The 19841-nt window shown below is 40.1% G+C and overlaps 1 protein-coding gene across 4 annotated transcripts in view; it reads left to right on the top strand.

The window, feature by feature from the left end:
- The first annotated feature begins 1462 nt into the window (after positions 1-1462).
- The window catches only part of DICER1 (dicer 1, ribonuclease III), a 63610-nt gene continuing 45231 nt past the window's right edge, over positions 1463-19841 (top strand). For 2 of the 4 annotated variants that reach the window (XM_024131137.3, XM_028496365.2), the window contains exon 1: positions 1467-2432. The gene's annotated coding sequence lies outside the window, so the exon portion shown is untranslated. Of the gene's footprint in view, positions 2433-17998; positions 18239-19841 lie in introns of those variants that run through there. The other 2 variants (XM_055088696.1, XM_028496364.2) reach the window with 2 other exon arrangements.

The following is a 19841-nucleotide window of genomic DNA, read 5'->3' as shown; positions in this document are numbered from 1 at the left end:
AACAAATGGCCAATAAACAGCAAACTATGTAGCCATCTGGAAAAAAAAAAATGGATTCATACCTCACACCGTATACTGAATCAGGTCCAAGAGGATCAATGTTTAATTGCAAAAGACTGGAAGTCAAAATGTCCTTCAATAGAGAACTGGTTAAATAAACTATGGGCATATCCCTGCCATTAAATATTATGGGGACTGAAAAAAATAGCGAGGAGTTCTGTATAAATTGCTATAGACATATATTCTTGATATACTAAGTTTAAAAAAAGCAAGGTATGGTAAATGTGTATGGCACACTACCACTTTTGTAAATGAGGAATGTCTTGGCTTGTACTGCATAAAAAAATTCTCTAAGAGAATGAGCAAGAAACAGTGGTTACCTGTTTGGAGCGTGGGGACAGGTGTGGGGAGAATTCTTTTACCTGTATACCTTTTAATCCTTTCTAATTAATGAACCATACATATGTACTTTTCTTTTTAAAACTTCAAAAAATGGTTGAAAATCAGACAAACCTGCTGATGGAGAAGCTCAGCTAGTCTTCACAGATTGAGAGGACTGTAGGAGGGGATGGAAATTTTACCTGCCCACAAATTTCCACTGTAGTGAACCCCAGTGCCTATTCCCACCCTAAGATGCCATCCTTCTCATAAAGGATTATCTCCAAAAAGGCTTTATTTATATTACTGGGGAGGTCTTCTGCCTACAGTGCAATATAGGTGCTGTATATACATAAGAAAAGTTATTTTTATGGAGGTCTGCCAAGTGCATTCTGACTACTTCCTAATTTTGCCCATGAACATTCTGTTTATGTGAAACGTCTTGCCAGTTCACAGTAAATGTATGACCAAAATGTGAGCGTTGTAGTGATTGAATATACCAGCCCTGAAGCCAGACCGCCTGGGTTCAAATCTGTTGTTCACTTATTAGCAGCTTACTTGCTGCAGGTTATGAATTGTCTTCATCTGTTAAAATGGGGGGCAATCACAGCATCTACTCACAGGGTCCACATAACAATCAAAGCTTAGAACAGCCTGTCCAATAGCAATATATACGAGACACAAAAGGCATTAAACACTTTCTAGTATTTACATTGAAAAAAAAAAGAAACCAATATGTAACCCGATATGTCAAAAATACTATCACTTCAACACGTAATCAATAAAATAAATATTAGTGAGATGGTTTACATTTTTTTGGTAAAGAACACATACATCTGATTTCCAGCTATCATATCTCGATTAGGACTAGCCATATTTGAAGTGCTCAATAGCCACATGGAACTGGTGGCTGCTGTATGGACCAGCGCCGCCCGAGACATGCCTAGCGCGTAGTATGTGCTAAGGGCTAACTCTTAGCAGAAGCATGGTTGCTGTTACCATACCTCGTCTGGAGTAAAGCAATCTATCAGGTGAGTCATCCGGAAGACAGGCCTACATTTGGGGATAAATGAATAGAATTTTCTTTTAGCCAGTCACTTACTGGATCTCTGTATTTTAATTCACAGCTGCAAGATAAAATACACGGTTCTGACCTATGCAAATGAACAATTTACATAAATGGGGCCGCTGCCCCCATCTCATTTTCTGGTTATCCCTGTTCCGGGGTGGGGCTGTGGGGTGGGATTAGTTGTCTCCCCAGATGCGGAGGGCCCTGGACCACTAATGCAGGGGAAAAGCAGGCGAGGGGGACGGTCCTTTAAAAAAGGTGCGGGGGCGGCGAAAGGAAAGCCGAGCCCTGCGCACAACAATTACGACCATGGAGAAGGGCCTCGTTTAGGGGGCCGTGGGTGCCAGAAGGGGCAAGAATGGAGGCGGACGAATTCCGAGAGCCAGCAGATTCTGCCGACTCAAGCGAGCGTCCGCAACCCCGGCGGCGCGCGGGCCCGGGATGGTGGCGAAGGTGCCCAGCGGCGGGCCGTGTAACGTCCGGATCCCGCCCCGGCTCTGGGCCGCAAACACCTCCTGGGCCTCTGCCGCTCGCGTCCACTGTCTCCCGGCTCCTGAGTGGCTGGGGGGCCGGGATTAACCTTTCACCGCCGCGCTCTGTCCAATCACAGGCTCGCTCTCATGCCGGCGCGGGGCGAGTGGAGCGTGGGGGCGCGGAGGGGGCGGTGCGGGCGCCGTTGGGATTCTCCAAGCCGCTGTGCGCCGTTGCCGCAGGCCGTGCGCGGGCTGAGGGCGAGCAGGGCGCTGCGCAGTCTCCGCAAGCGCCGGCGGGAGGGGTCGCGGCGGAGGCGCGGCGCAGCGCGGCGCAGGCTGCTTCAGGCCCAGGTGAATGGAGTAACCTGACAGCGGGGACGAGGCGACGGCGAGCGGGAGGAAATGGCGGCGGCGGTGGCGGCGCCGGGCGGCACCGGGAGGCCTGGGCTGTGACGCGCGCGCCGGAGCGGGGTCCGATGGTTCTCGAAGGCCCGCGGCGCCCCGTGCTGCAGGTGAGGCGGGCTCCCGCGGAGCCGCTTTGTGTCCGGGGCGGGGAGCGGCCCCGCCTGGCCCCGCGCCTGCCTGGGCTCCGAGGCCCGCGTGGGCGTCCGGCCCGGGGCCTGCGGTGGCGAGACTCGCGCGGGCAGATGGTGCGGCCTCGCCTGGTCCCGGGCGGCGCGGCCTGCGGGCCGGGCGTCCACGCCGCCGGGCTTTGCGCCTCCCCGACCCCAGCGTCCATCCTCAGTCGGTGCTTCCCAGGGACTTTGTGCGGTCGCCCTGGCACCGGACGGGGACGGGCACGCGGGTGCCTCCGCTCCCGGAGTGGAGCGGGTCCTCGCAGCTCGCTCCCGGCCCGCGGAGAGCGGGGGTTTGACAGGTCCGGTTACGCACACGACGGTGGTACGGAATCAGCCGCCGCGTCTCGGGAGCATCCTCGGGAGCCTGCTTGGTGGCGGTGGCCGCGCTGGGCCTCCTGGGTGGACACCTTCGAGGGGGCGGGAGGAAAGGAAGCCAGGCCGTCCGCGCTGGCAGGAAAGCGCGAGACTTAGGGGCGCGCCCGGCGAGGATTGTTCGTGTTTATTGGCAGGTGACCAGATCTGGGTCCCCAGGGACGGGTGGCCGAGGCCATCTTTAAGCCCCTCCTCTCCGGTGTTTTTGTGCCAGCACGCCTGGACTCTGCACAGGAGGCTTTCTTGAGGGTTTTCAGTCTTTGGGGAAATCAGTGTATGTTTTAAGGTGGCACGGCAGATTTTTTGTAGATTTTCCAGAAAAGCTGAGCTGCCCCATGGCTTTGCCCGCAGTACAGAACTAAGAGACCACTTAATGTATCTTTAATGGCCTAAAGATTTGCGAAGACAGAGATGAGTGGGGCTCCTTGCTGTAGAGTGTTTAGTCAGTGCTTTTGTGAAGAAAGTCATGCTTAGCGGGGACACGTTACTTAACCCAGATGATAAGTCTATTGTTGTGACTGTCACGGTTTAAAAAATATTCATCTGATTGAAGAATATTACTTTGAAGTCTTTGCTTCTTGACGTGCTTTGGTCTTCGACTTTTCTGAATTTTCACAATCCTGATTTTTAGTTGTCTTCGTGTTGCTGCTTTTTCAAATGCAGCACACTCAGTGAATGGAAAAGGGTACAAATTAGGAGTCACTCGGAAAATAGTTTTTAAAAATGTGCTTCAATAAAAGGTTAACTCCATTGCAAATATAGTGGCATAAACATTAAATTTTTGAAATAAAAATACCCATCTTAACCCGGAGCTCCAATAATTTATTAGAGGGTTGATGATGGTACAAGATGCTGAATGAGGCTGCTAGTGAATAGTAATTTTAGTATTAATATCTTTGAGACCTAGGTTGCTGTAATCAGTTTATTTCGCAAAGTGTTGTCTTTAAAGCTAGCTAGTAGCTATCTGTGGCATATGTATATTATATGTAATGTATGCTGTATATACTTACATATATAATTATTTCAAAATTTTATTTTAGGACATACTTTATAAAACTTTGAAGATTAGAAACACTACAAAGATTGCTTTTAATATGATCTTTATGAACATTGAAATGGCATTGTTGGTTAATGGACTTACTCAAGGCATCGAAATGCTGTTTTAAGAAAAGATGTGCACATTTAATTTGGGGAGAAAAAAACCTTCTTTTCCTGTAGTTATTTCAGTCAGAGCTTGTTTTACTTTTTATGCTGTCATCTCATGATTAAAGGTTACATTCTGTCTACTGTATTATGTCTGTGGCACTGTGTATGTGTTGTAAAGTGAGGTGGTTTTGCCATTGCTGAATTTTATTGTCGATTTAGAAGACATTTTATTTTGATGTGGCTCATGCTTCTTATTTGATAGTGATTTTGTGGTAGTATATAGTGGGTAGTACTTTCAGTGTAGTGCTGCCTTCAAAGAAGGATGACTTTTATGGCGTTGAGAGATTTATTCCCTGCACTGTCTGATGTGTGAGATGCTTGTTTCATTTGAGAAAATAGGTATTTCATCAACCTTCTCTCCCTTGTGACCCTAACATCCTGTGGTAATTACTTGTGGCAAAGGAGAGAAGGGAAAACATTTATTCATAAGAAGTTCCTCCTTACTGTGTGCCAAGATGTTTCAGGTGCTTTTATATGTGTTCTTATTTAATCCTCACTGTGACCCTGAGACAGACTTCGTATTGTCTTACTTTACATGCAACGAAGCTAAGACTCAGAGAGTTATGAATCTAGAAGTGGCAGAGCCAGGATTGAATCGTGGTTTGATTTCAAAATCTTTGCATGTGGGCTGTCTTCCTTACGTTGCATTGCTGTTCCAGGTGGATTTTAGGGGAAAAACCTGTGTAACTTGCAGGTGAGTTTTTAGTTAATACTTGTTGAATGACTGGAACTCTGTCTTAAATGTTCAGGTGACCTTTGGTTATCTGAATAATTAAGATTTTTTTACCTTTTTTGTGGTAAAATATAACAAAATGTACCACTTTAACCATTTTTAAGTGTACAGTTCTGTGGCATTAATTACATTCACATTGTTTGCCTACCATCACCACCATCCATCTCCAGAACTTTTTCATCCTTCTCAACGGAAACTCTGTACCCATTAAACACTAACTCCCCATTCCACCCTCCTCCCAGGCCCAGGCAGCCACCATTCTGTTTTCTGTCTCTATGAATCTGCTACTCTTGGAACCTAATTGAAGCAGAATCATACATTTGTCCTTTTGTGACTGGCTTGTTTCACTTAGCATAGCATCTTCCAGATCCATTCATGTTGTAGCATGTGTCAGAATATCCTTCCTTTTTAAGGCTGAATACTCTTTCATTCTATATGTATGCACCACATTTTGCTTATCCATTAATCCCTTGATGGACACTTGGGTTGCTTGTGCTTTTTTGGCCTTGTGAGTGATGTTGTTATGAACATAGGTAGGAATACTTGTTTGAGCCCCAGCTTCCGCTTTTTTTGGATATACCCGGAAGTGGTCGGATTGTTTCTAGATCATCAGAACACTAGACTCAGAACTTATTGCAGTATGAGTTTTCTCAGGGTTTTTCCAGATGGTTATACTTCCCTACAAACAGGAACTTTTTGTTAATAGAAGACTTTAATCTTCTTGAGGCCCAGGATTTACTTGTCTTTATGATCTCGGTTCCTGCCAGTGTTCGGCAGGTAACTGAACTCATCCCGTTGATGCATCGTGGAGGCCTGTTCTGCTCTGTTGGACGCCAGAGGGAGGTCCTGGTCAGGTCCCTGCTTAACCCGTGTAAATAGCAAGTTGGAGCCAAGTGATTTATCCTTGTGCTCTGCATTTTGGACATTCAAGAGTTCAGCTCATTCTCAAAGCCCGATGGATGTATATGTTTTATTATTTGTCTCCTTTGAGAAAGGATTTGAGATGGTCTTATGATAGACAGATGTTTGAGAGGACAGTGAAAATAGTGGTGAAGGTTGAGGGGTAGAGTGTGGAGGGAATTAGATGAGAAGCTCAGCGCAAGGATAATTAGCGTCTGCATGTCACTAAAGTTTTTTTTTGTTTTTTTTTTAAAGTCAAAGCAAAAGAGGAAACAGGACTAATTATAGTTGGTATTGATTAATGAAAGGAAGTATAGCAGTTAATCAGGAAAAGCAGACTTTTCTATTGTATGATGAATAAACATTTGGATTCTTATGTAAAATGACATTAACAATATATGGAGAAAACGTTTTACATTTTATAAATGATGGAGAAATAGTTTTCACATGGCATTTTAGAGAAACTGGATAAAGGCCTCAGGTATAATGGAAAAGCTTTAGTAATGTAGGTGTACATGTTCTGGTGATTTGATGCATTAGTTTAGTTAATTTCTCTTTCAGACGATGTCCATCATATATCAGTTGTCTCATTCAGGCTTTTGACAGATGCTTAGTAATAATCCATTCACAGTGTACTCTTTTCTGGATAGTGTAGGCAGTCAGGATTTTCCAGATTCTCTCTGCCAGTCTTTAGGAATGTGTGTTGGTCTAAAAAGTAGGATTGCTTGTATAGTGGTATAGCCTTATTTTTGAGGTCCAGCTGATGAAACTGAAATTTTCAGTCATGTAAGAAGGCCTTTGTTAAAATAAATTTTGAGTACAAAATGGCTTTCCTATTTTCCTAGAATTGTCAGTGAATTGTTGGTTCTCCTTTAATATGCAAATTTGCTGTACATTTTAGGTAGGTGGCTAAGAAGATGCCACAAGAAAACATTGTCTGAGGCTGTCAATAAGACTTACTGGAAATAAGGCACGAAAGACTTGGATTTTGGCCTTACTGTTCTGATTTTTGAAGCTCATAGTGACACTAAATGTGCTGTGTCAAGGTTTATGGAATGGTAAGGGTAGTAAGGGTAGAATAGAATGGTTCTGGCATGAAGAGGGTGCTCGTATTTGTTGAGTGAATAAATTATTTTTATATTAGTTTTTAAAGGACTTAGAAGCTAACAGTTTTATGGAAAATAACATTGCCTGTATATTAAGGCTTTTAAAAAGATCATTACTATTCTGATTTTGGACAAATCATGCTGCCTCATTCTTCATTAGTGAGGACTTACTAGGTACATAGAGACATTGTGGATGGAGAGAAGTAAGAATTTCATAGAAGAAAATTGCTATGAAATTGGGAGTTTTCCTGGTGTTGTAGGCTTTCTCATTGCTGAAGCTGGCTAACCCTGATAGCTGTTGTGGTTGTTCTTTTTCAGGTGACAGCTCAATGTGTGCAATAAAGTAAGAATTTAGAAAACACATTTGGAAATTCTTGTTTGATTAGAATATGTCAGCAAACCAGTTCAGAATTTTAAAAATAATGTGCTTAAAGAACTCAGATAATGAGAGAAAGATCTCAATTTAAGAACTGATCTTTGACATGATGTAGAAAGGTTCTTTGATGAAGGAGTTAGATCAGTAACCCTGTTTGAAGGGAAAGAGAAAGGCAGTAGACTTTGAGATATTTTGAGAGTTTTTTTTGAGAGGGCGAATTTAACACGCTGAGCCCAGAGCTTCGCGTGGCCTCTCCTCTCGCCCATCCTGCTACACTGCCATCACTCAGGGGTAGCTCTGATTAGTGGTATTTTAAGCTTTTTCCATTTTGCAGAATTAAATATTAGTATTTTATCAAAGCATTGTAAGGATGTTTAAGAGCAAGTCTTCGTTGTCAGAGAGACCGGCGTTCAAATTCTGATTCCTCCAGTTTATAGCTGAGCATCACAGGGTATCTGGCAGCCTTTCTGAGTCAGCTCCCTCATCTGAAATCCTCTCAGAATAATAGTACCTACTTCTTGAGGTTGTGAGGAAAAAATGAGTTTCTTAAACTCTTAACCCAGTTCTATCACATAACCACCATTTCATAAAACTTAGCTGATATTATTTTGCTTCAGATATGTACATTAGAGGAAATTTTGCTCTATTCTTAATGTGATTTGATGATATTGTGATTTCCCCAGAATTATGAATATTGAGATGTTATGCTTAGCTTTATAATGGAAGATGAAAAAGAAAAGAGGGCTTGAGTGCAATATTTCACAGACAAGTATTCTATATGAGGGTTGTCTGTATTGGATCAAATGGTTCAGCTACCTTAGTTGGGTCTCTGTAATAGTGACCAAGCATAATAGTGCCTTAAGTATTGCTAAATTTCCCTATATAACTATCATTCTTCTGTTATGTATGAATAAATGCATCATCCTTGAATCTATATTTTGAAGCAGCATAAACTTTTTATATATATATATATCATATGTACTTGATATATAGTCCAGTGATTCTTATTCTTTGGAGACTCCTGATTTGACAAAAGATATGAATCTTATCCCCAGAAAAGTGTGCATGTGCATATTCCGAATTTTATATACAGTTATAGGAGGTGCAGGGACCCCTGCTGAACCCCATCCATACATGCTGATGTAGGCTATATGAACACAAAGACAAGTAATAGGTTAACCAAGGATACAAAAATTTCAGATAATTGAGGCAGACATGACTGGTGGAATGAATGAACAATGTAAAATAACGAGTGGTTAGGAAACCTGTGTTCTAGTTTGGCTTTGCTTCTAAATAACTAGATATGTTAAGGGCAGGTCACCCTGGCCTTTCTAGGCTTAGTTTTGGTTTTCTCACTTTTAAAGTGAGAACATTTGTAAGGCTCCAGGGTATCTTATAGTCGGTAATCTTTGGAGCATCTGTATAATTCAGGGACTTCTCCATTTCAAGCTGCTGAATCTAAACTACATGTGAGACTTGGAAAAGAGAGGCTGCATTTACTGAGCATTGAGGTTTGTATGTAGTGACTATAAGAAAGTAGGTGATGGAACTGTGAGCTGTTCTGAGCAGGAAAGGTAAGGTGAAAACCATGGGAAGTAAGGCTTGGAAAGTAGGTCAAGTCGGATTGTGCCTTGAACAGACGGCCAGATCTTTCAGAGACAGTTGAGTCTTTTCATCTTTTATCTCTGCATCTAGTACAGCTTAGTGAATGATTGTGAATGAATGAGAGTCTGATAGGAACTGTTTAAACTCTTGATCTGATCAATATGATGAAGAGCAAGTAACCCACTGAGAGGCCTCTGGTACTATTAAAGAGGAAAAAAGTGTTTGATAGGCACCTTCGTATTTTAATTTTAAAAGCTTATTATATTTTGTACGGGACTTCCCTGGTGTTTCAGTGGTTAAGATTATGCGTTCCAGTGCAGGGGGTGCGGGTTCCATCCCTGGTCGGGGAGCTAAGATCCCACATGCCTCACGTCCAAAAGGCCAAAGCATAAAACAGAAGCAATATTGTAACAAATTCAATAAAGACTTTAAAAGTGGTCCACATTAAAAAAAAAAAAACTTAAAAAAAAAAAGCTTATTATATTTTGTATATAACACTACCGGGATTACCTACCTTTTCCAAGGATCTTGTATATTGTATAGGTAAACATTAAAAAGAACAAAAACCCTAATTTAAAAATCTTTATAAGTGCCTGTTACATATAATAAACTCAAGTAATTTATTTATCTTAGACCAAACATAATTTTGGTGTTCAGAGGAAAATGCAGAATTTTGTTGATTAAAAACATACGAACAAATAATAGAACAACCTAAATTAGGCATTTAAATGTAGTGTGTAAATTCTGCTGGAGTTAAGGCAAGCTATAATTTTCAAATGCTATTAGTGCTTAAAAAGAGTAATTCTTTATTGCTTACATAATACATGGACTTTAGTTTCCAACCCTTCTTCAATAAAATATGTGAAATGAAGCATTGTCAAAGGGTGCTTTCTTTTGGGGATAATTTGTAAAAAAAAAAAAAAAAAAAAAAAAAGTTTTTGTTGACATATGACAGAATTCTGAAGGAGAATATTTATTGTTATTATTTAAAATCAATCTTTGTACATCTCTAGCTTTTCTGTTGCTGAACATTAGGAGAATTCCGAGAAGTTTTTTTACATATGAATTGGGTCCATATTTTGGCCAGGAGTAGGGAAATAAATAATTTTCCTAAGGCCTCTTTAGCATGCACGCGCTTACACATGTGCACATGGATGCACGCACCCACACATACATGTACACATGCAAAACATACTTATACATATATACATGTATGAAATCTGTGTCTTGCCACAGCAGCAAATGCTCTGGCAAAATGCTTACCTGTGTTGTCTATATTGAGTGAAGAAAAAGTTACATGGTACATTGTAGTTTCTATAATATTAATTTATCTAGTTTATTTCACTATGTCTGAACCCCCTTTATAATAATCTGTCTTAAGGTAGCACTTAATTCATTTTACTAGAGAAAGAAGTCATTATGTAGTTTCTGTGTCAAGCAGTAAATCACATTTAGTCTTCAGCTAAATGTAATAAAGGTACTGAAAAAAATGGTGAGATATATAGTCTGTTATTGTGTATTTATTGAGCACCTGGACTAGAAGGGCCAAGAGAAATATCCATAGTCAGGGCTGATTTCAGTTGCTAAGGCTTTATAATTAAAGCAATATTTACTTATATGTGTTTATGCAGATTCAGTTAAAAGTAAAATATTCAGTGGGCATCTGTTAATCTTAAAATGGGTCCATTCTTTTTCAACCCCCTGAGGAGATCAAAAGGAACATATCCAGATACATATTTTGACCGGCAGATCAGTGTAAATAGACACCTCCTTTGAGACCATAGTGTTCTGTATATTGTGGAAATAAAAATAGGAATCAGACAAAATTTTAAGCAGAATTCTACCTCTCCCATTCATTAGTCAAATGGCCTTGGGCAAGTTATTTCAGATCCCTTTAAAATGGAGATGATAACTTGTCTTAGTGTTGCTTTGTGGATTAAACCAGATAATAGGATATAAGTGCTCAATAAAGGTAAATTTTCTCCCTTTCCTTCTTTACTCCGGGAGCTTTTGATATTTCATACTTGCCATGGTATATGAAGAATTCTTACACATTGTATTAAGGATTGTTTACTTCTCTTTTAAAATAAACTTTAAGTGAAATCAGTTTCAATTGATATACAGGAAAGTACATATATTGCAGGGGCACACAGTGAACATACCGGTAACCAGTGCCCAGATCAAGAAACAGGTATGACCTGTGTTTTATAAGGTCTTCTCAATGCCCCCTCCCAGGCACTTCCCTCTCCCCCCTCCAGCCCCCACCAAAAAGAGTAAACACCATTCTGACTTAATTACTTTTCCTTATTTTTAATTTTAATTATATGGTAAGGTTTTGTGTTTGTTTTTTTGCTTTTTTTGTTTTTTTTTCGCTGTACGCGGGCCTCTCACTGTTGTGGCCTCTCCCGTTGCGGAGCACAGGCTCCGGACGTGCAGGCTCAGCGGTCATGGCTCACGGGCCCAGCCGCTCCGCGGCATGTTGGATCCTCCCGGACCGGGGCACGAACCCGCGTCCCCTGCGTCAGCAGGCAGACTCTCAACTACTGTGCCACCAGGGAAGCCCTGTGTTTGGTTTTTTTCACTTAATATTTTAAGTGTGTGAGATTCATTCTGTGTTGCATCATTGAGTTATAGCACTTCAGTTATGTGATATGTCAGCATTTACTTATCTGTTATATTGTTGATGGAGATTTGGCTTGTTTTCAGCTTTGGCTATTATGAATAGTGCAGTTCTGAACATTCTCGTGCATGTCTTTTGGAGAATATTTGTACATATTTCAGTTGGGCATACACTTAGGAATGGAGTTACTGGGGGGGTACATGTATATTCAGCCATAGCAGATACTTCCAGTGTACAGTGCTGCCAGTAGTGTGTGAAAGTTCTCTAAGCTCCACGTTCTCCCCATCATTTAATGCTATCTCTCTTCATTTTAGCTCTTCTGATGGGTGTGTGGTAGTAGCTCTTGGTGGTTTAATTTGTATTACTCTAATTGCTGATGAAGTTTATTGACCATTTTGGTATCCTGTGCTTTGAAGACCTTTGCCTGCTCTCTATTTGCTTGTCTGCCTTTTTCTTATTGCTTTGTAGCAGTTGACTATATATCTCCTGTTCTGGCTTGGCTTTTCACTCTCTTAATCAGTTCACTTTGTAAGCGGAAGTTCTTAATTTTAATGTAGTCCAGCTTGTTAATTTCTTTCCTTACAATAAATTTTTGCTCACCCCAAGAACAGGAAAGTATTCTTCTATTTTTTTCTAATAACTTTACTGTTTTACTTTATACATTTAGATATCCAGCTGGCATTGATTTTGTGTACGATGTGAGGCAGGAGTCAAGGTAACACTTTTTCCACCTAGGTACATAACTAGCCTAGCTTTTATTTGAAAAGACCATCTTTTTTCCCTACTGTGCTACAGTATTGTTTTTGCCATTAATTAAGTAACCTTATGGGTGTGGGTCTGTTTTTACATTCTGTTCTGTTGCATTGTCTGTTCTTGTGCCAGTACCCATGCTGTTTTAATAAACTGATTGATTTTTGAATATTAAGCCATCCTTGCATTCCTGTGATAAACCACGGCTGTTCACGATGCATTATCCCTTCTATACATTTCTGAATTCAATTTGTTAATATTTTATTTAATGTGTTTACATTTTTTGTTTGAGAGACAGGTCTGTAATTTTACTTTCCTGTAATGTACTCAGGTTTTGGTGTCAAGTTTATGCTGGTCTCATGTAAAGAGTTGGGAAGTATTCCTTATTTATGTCCTCCTGAAGAGTTTGTCTTTGAGATCGGGGTTATTCTTTAAATGTTTTGAAGAATTTACTAGTGAAGACATCTGGGCTTGGAGTATTTTATAATCAGTTTTTATTTCAATTTCTTTGAAAGCTGTAGGCTTCTTCACATTTTCTCTTTCTTAGATGTTAATTTTGGTAAATTGTATTTTTCAAGGAATTTGTCCATATCATCCAAAGTATTATCCAGAGTAAGATATAATTGATATTAAAACATAACCAGAGGGGCTTCTCTGGTGGCGCAGTGGTTGAGAATTCGCCTGCCGATGCAGGGGACACGGGTTCGTGTCCCGGTCTGGGAAGATCCCACAGGCCGCGGAGCGGCTGGGCCCGTGAGCCATGGCCGCTGAGCCTGCGTATCCGTAGCCTGTGCTCCGCAACGGGAGAGGCCACAACAGTGAGAGGCCCATGTACCGCCAAAAAAAAAAAAAAAAAAAAAAAAAAAAAAAAAATATATATATATATATATATATATATATATAAAACACCAGATAAAACTTTGCTCTATGTGGGAAAAAATTACAACTTTTTAAGAGAGTCATTTAATGATTTAATATAAAAAAATACTCTTTGTTGTGGTGTGTGGAAGAATAGAAGTGTTTAATGTCACTGAAATTAGGTTTTTTATGTCCTTAGAATTTAGGCACAAGTATGATTTATATGGACAGATTTAGTTCCCTGAAAACTAACAGAGTTACTTTCATGAAAATGATATTCAAAAGCTGTCGGTATGTGACATCTGTAATTAGATTGGAAGCTAAATTTTTAATCTTTGGCCAAAGTTCACTCTGGATAAATTTGACTAATGAATTATAATTTAACATACTCTTTGTTGTTCTTGGAAGGATTGTTTCTAAGTGATAGTAAATAAAAATAAGTAGTTAAGGTATGAAACAGTAGTATTTTAAAGACTTTCCGGGAGGTGGGGGGCAATCAGTATTCAGATGGCCTCTACCTGAGAGTTGCCTGTTAGTGGTGAGAATGGTCAGCCTTTCTTCATGTGTTCAGATAGATCCGCTTGTGCCTGGGACTCGGATTGGTTCTGGACGTATGGATTATATATATTACATTACTGTCTTCTAACTGATATTGTTAACTTTGTGAAAATGTGACACTGGAGCTGAGACTTGAAGATTGAGGGGCAGATGGCCAGGGGATGGTGTGTGCGAAGGCTCTGAGGTAGGAGAGAGCTTGGTGGAGGGCCTAAGGTCCTGTGACCAGTGGGAGACGGGGGAGTTACCCAGCCCCAGCCAGGGAGAGGGAGAGGCAGGGTCACACATAGTAAGGATTTTAGATCTTATCCTAAGTGCAAAGGGAATTAATTCACTGAAGGTTTTGAGCTGTCTTGCTGTCCTGGTTTGATTCATCACATTTCCCATACCCTGAGTCACCTGGAGCTTTACCCCCCATGAGTACTCTACCTTTGATGTTAATCCCTTTGGTTTTTTTCTGGGACTGATGCTTGATGGTCGTCCTCGGCAAGAGGTTGAGTTTGGCAAACAGCAGCTACTTCTTGTGCTCTTAGTGTTGGATACTGTGTCTCAGTCACATTGTCTATTTGCCATTCAGACAGTTTACTTACTCAGTGGGTCCCTTAGAGGTGCCAGACTCTATCTTTGCAATCATGTGTAAGCAGATATATGTGGGGTATCCTGGTGGCTTTGCTCATGTTCAAACAACGTAGGATTAAAAGCACTAGCTTGCAGGATACGGTAGCTGCCAGTTCTGTCCTTTGGCCCAACGTGGGTACTTGCCTGTTGTTTTAAGAGGACTATAAAATTCCGAGAGGTGGGCCAGGTACAGTTTTGGTTCTTGCTGTTCTTCCCATTCTCAGTAGTCCCCACATTCGTGAACCACGTAGCATACTCTTAACTGACCCTCAAGGAGAGGCCCTGAGAGTCTTCTTGAGCGTGGTTCCCGCAGTCTCTCACCTTTCTCCCCAGTATGTGCAATTCCTTTTTCCACAACAAACACATCTTACCTATTTTTTTTTAGCGATTTGCATAGTTGACTTAAGCTAATGAGTTAAATGTATATGTTGTGGATTTATGTAGGGGAGAAAGAGGAGCCCAGGGGCTGCCATCTGTGTAGGTCCCATTGTAGAAATGAGGCCATTTGCCCGCAGTCTTAGAGCTAACGGGCTCATTCACCACTCTGACTTTGGAGCCTACTTCCTTTCCTCTCTTATCTGGATTCTTTCTATAATATATGTATATTGGGTTCAGTTGTAACATAATTGAGTGAAATAAGAGTTGTTAACCTTAGGAGACTGCATTTATTTTGATGCTGCTTTTCTTTCTTGAAGCATCTCTGGAATTCCTGTAAGAATGGTTGTGTGAGGGGGTGTTTTTTAAATTGTATTTAGCAGTAGCAGATCTGCATCTTTCTTTTTAGATTAATTGAATTTTTGGAGAAGTTCCTTTGAGAGCCAAGTGCGGATCTCCAAGTGGAAATGTACTGTAGGCAGTCAGGGATAGTGAATTGGAGCTAGAGATGGTGTGACCAACCGTCTTGGTTCTTCCGTGGTTGGACTAGGTGGGTGGGTGGTTCCTGGGACAAGAGATTTCAGTGCACCAACAGGGACAGCTCCAGCCAAACCTGTATTCGTAGAGGCAACGATTGTAACCAGGAAAAGGAATGTCCCCTGTAAAGGAAAGAGTAAAGTTCAGGAGTCTCTTACTTTGTTATATTCAGATGTTCTTGTCTATGGGCCTTAATAGAGAGTCATTCTTAGGCTGAGACTAAGTAGGTGACAACCCTTGGTGTATGCTGAGACTAAAAAGGCCCACAGGACGAGATTCTAATCCCTTTAGAGCTGTGTATAAGGCCCTTTATGGTCTCGCCCCTGCTTATCTTACCACTTTCTTGGTCTCGCTATTCTCCTGTGGGACACGGCGCTGCAGGACACAGCTTGTAATTCCCTCAACTCGACTTGCCTGGTTTCTGTTTAAATGCTGCTTCACATGCTGTCTCCTCGTCCCCATGATGTCCTTTATTATCTTCTCCCTAACTAGTGCTATTACTACACATTCTTCAAAACTGAACTCAAGTTCTCACATTCTCCAGAATACAAGTTTGCAGTAGGGATGTCTTGCTTAATAAATACATGTTGAATGAATGAACAAATAATTTAAGGGGCAGGAGGTGCAATGAGAGTTTTTTAAACGGGGAAAACCACTTTAAATGTCACTTTTTGTACTACTCATCTGTGGAGGCTGTGATACACTCGTCGTGGAGTTACCGGGAAAGCAGGGAGCATGAGTGGTTGCACGTGGCTGTGCTGTAGGCTCTGCCTCTCACCTGGAACTTTGATGTTTGCTTCCTGACTCAACATGGACTAAGCGTCCATCCATAATCATCATACGTTTCTTAGGCTCATTTTGTCTCCGAACTGACCTCTATTTAGTAGTGAAATGTTCACACTGTAGCATCTTAAAGCAGCTTGACATAGAGAATTGTGGGCCCTTTTCCCTCATGGGTGTTCTTACGTGTTGTAAAAGGTAGAATTGAGTAACATTCTAGCACTTGTTGAACAATATTTTTGAGTAAAGTACAGAAACTTGGAATCAAACATTAACCTTAAAACTCACCTTGAAAGCTAGTGATGTATTAAATATTTACCTTTCTGAAAACAAAATTGCAAAGTAAGGGTCATTATAGGTAACTTGAAGGGCAGGGGCGGGTATCTGTGCCATTTTGATGTGTTGGAATGTTGTCTTTTTAAGAAGTATTCCATGTAAGTGGGCCATTGGCTGGCAGCCTAGAGTTACTTTCTATAAGGAGATTTTGGTGGATGGAATTTGTTAAAATGGTATTTGACCTGTATTCAACTTCAATTTTGGACAAATCTCATTTTAGGCATAATTACATTGAAATGTAAATATAATATGTTTATGTTACAGATTTTAGAGAAATGCAGAAATTTGTTTGGTTCATAGAGTAGTGCAGGAAAAGAAGGCTGGTGAATTTGTGGTTTAAGTTATAGAAACTGGGGTAAATTTTACCACATTCAGTGGCTTAAGAAGGGAGTTTTTTCCCCCAATACTTAAGACAGAGTCATATATCTTTATTGTCTTCATCCTCAGTTTAAGAGTGTGTTTAATTCTGAAAGTAATAAAGTGTTCAAATTGTAGGGGATTTTAAAATGCAGAAAAGTTTTAAGGAGAAAGAAATTACTTATGGTAGTAATCCCAGCCTCAATTTTGGGTGGAATTTTCTTTCCCTCCATTCCTCCCTTCCTCCCTTTCTTCTTTTCTTTAGTTTTTAACTTGAGGACACAATCAGATCTTCCTGTAAATAAAAGTTTGTTCATTGAATCCCATAACATAAGCATTTTTGTTTATTATAAACTGTCATCATTTTAATAGTTCAGTTGAACTGTAGTTCGTATAAAGTGAGCCATCCATGGTTTACTAAACCATTCCCTCATTCCTTGTTAGACACTTAGAGCTTTTTGGGGAGGTGGGAGGGACATTTTTTGCTATTATAAATGGTAATACTGAAGGGTGCATATCTGAATGTAGTTTGTGTTGATGTTGTAAGCTAGATTTATATGCAAGGATTTCTAATTAATAATGACAGTAATGACAAAAGTGAAAATGGAACTATCTCCCTTGTACTGTGTATTTAACTACCTAAGACTAAAAATTCCAGTGTTTAAATTCTTGAAATTATTATCCCTTTTCTCTTTGGTCTGTTACTCTTTGGTTTGACCTTAGTCTTTTCATAATCTATATTCACCAAATAATAGTTGATAAATCCTTGAAATATTTATTTTATGTACAATGGGTATTTTGGATAGTTCCTATCTTTTTGTTTTCTCGTTTCTTGCATTTTATATTTTCAAAACTTGTCTGATGGTGATGATGATGATGACGACGACGACGACGGTTACTTGCCCAGCTGTGTGCCATTTCATTGCCTAAGAAACAGTTCAGTCATGTTTGCAGTGACGTCTGGGGAGCCAAACAGAAGTAGCACGTAGTATTTTTTGGTTTTTGCTTTTAAAGAGAACTAGTGGTCACAAAGGTGTTTAATTTTATTTTACATTATATACCATGTTTTGTGATTTAAATTTGTTTGATTTTCATTGTACTGTAAATTCATAATGACTAGGTAGTTTGGAGTTTGTGGTTTTTCAGGTTCATCTGATTAAAAATACTGTATAAAATCTTGTATAGTACTTTAACTTTGTATGAGAATAATTTTTTATATTGAATCTTAGGGTTGATACAACATTTTAGGTTCTTTAAGGAGTTCCTTAAAGTCTTAAGAATTGTATGACAACAGTGGTTGTAGATAGAGATGGTAGTGGGGTTTCTTTAAAACTACCGTTTATTGAACATTTTCTGTGCAAGCACTTTTGCTCTACCAAGGTTAATATGCGTTTACTTACTTAATCCTCATAATAGGTGCTCTATTTTATAGGCAAGGAAAGAACCTTAGAGAGAGGTAGTGGAGTCTGATAAACCTTGGTCTTCCTGACACTGGATTCTGCTAGCATTCAGATTATTTTAAATGAAAGATACTTAAAAAGAAAGAAGGGGAAAGAAAAGACTGCTTTCTACATCCCCAGTGGCCTTACCCAGTGTCCCTCCAACATCAGAGGGCCTCGGTGAGGAGGGAATGACTATATTCCGAAGTATTAAGAGGTGAGAGCATCGGCTTGACTTAGGAATTAACTTAAAACAGCCGCCTCTCTTTCTCCTCTAACTTGAATTTAGAAAAGGGAGGTTGTTGGGAGTTATTTGTAAATACCTTGGATCCGCCTTGTGTGCAGATTCCTTTTTAGGAACAAGAGGAGGTGTTTGCACACTTAAGCTCTATCTTCATTTTTAAAACTGCTCTCTCCGGTGCAGTTTTAGGATTTCTCTACTGTTTCAAGTTTCAAGAAGTGGATTTTGTTATTTGGCGTGAATACTTTTTGAGAATTGGACTATTTTTTTTCTTTCAAAGCTAATGTTGGAGAAATATAATTAAACCCAAAATCTCCCAACCCAGAAAATCTCTCCAGAAAAGTAGAAGGGAAGGAAGAATTTTATTGAGTAAGCATTAAACCAGAATGTGATGTGTATCTCAGGCTGTCCACTAAAGAGATTGCAAAGACAGAAATCTTATTCTTTTGTATAGCTAAGTGGTTACAACACTTTACACCCATGTTTTCAAGATAAAATTGCTAATTTTCTTGTATATTTATGACTGCTGGTAGGTTGTGCAATTTGGAGTCAGTTGCCAAATTAGGCCATCCTAGGAAACTGGGAGATTGGGCATTATCTTTCTTGGTGATGACATATCTTAAGGAAACATTCCTGAGAAGTGAGACTGGCTAGAGGCTTATTTGGCTTTTATAAAGATTCAAGTACAGCACAAAAGGACTGAAAAAGAAGTTCTGAAAAAAAAAAAAAAAAAAAAAGGAGGGGAAGGAGTCTTTTCCTTTATTTTCAAGTGGGAGAATTGAGCCGCTTATTTTTAATTTGCCCTTACGTCAGCAACCTGTATTATAAACCTGTTATTTTATATCCATAGCCAAGGATGCTCTTAGCATTTAGGCTTTGGTCGGAGTTAAAATTAATGTCTTGGATCTCCATAGCATATTTGTTACTGTATTAGAGACTAAAAGCTCTTCAGACGTTTTTTAGTTTTATCTGTTAGCTTCCAGGAGTATTTTTGACAGTGTTTTAATGTCACAATATTGATGTTGTGTGGGTGTGTTCTTTTGTTCACTATGGAACTTCATGGTAGTTTCGCATTTTGGGCTTCGTGAGAGTAGGAATGAAATCTGGACAGTAATATTTGTAAAGTTAGTAGTATCAGAATCTGTGACACATAATAAAATGAATGAGTTGGAAGTTTTCTGTTACCAGTTTTGAAAATATGCACCAGGAAGCTCTAGATGCCTTTAGACTTCAGACTAGGAGGGTTAGCTGTCTGTTGTTACAAGCCTTTGTCTGAAAGAGTACAGCCATATATGGGATCTAGATGCTAATTAGGTTAAGTTTGTTGGTTTATACTAGAACTTGACTGAGCATCTGGTATGTGGCATGTCTTTTTCAGAGTTATCTTAAAGGGACCCTATCAAACGTGAGTTTTCATGTATGTAATTTAAACCATAGTCATCCATTAAAATCAGAAAACTTGACCTGTTGGCTCCGTAGTATGAACATAAGTTGTCATTGTACTTGGCATCTTAACTTTCTAATTTATCTCTATACAGAATTGTCTAGGGAAGTACGCTGGATAACTCAACAATAATTT

The sequence above is a fragment of the Physeter macrocephalus genome, chromosome 11 (assembly GCF_002837175.3).
Source record: "Physeter macrocephalus isolate SW-GA chromosome 11, ASM283717v5, whole genome shotgun sequence".
In the NCBI taxonomy this organism is placed as follows: domain Eukaryota; kingdom Metazoa; phylum Chordata; class Mammalia; order Artiodactyla; family Physeteridae; genus Physeter; species Physeter macrocephalus.
The sequence above is the reverse complement of the archived record's forward strand: the minus strand, read 5'-3'. Positions and strand labels throughout refer to the sequence as shown.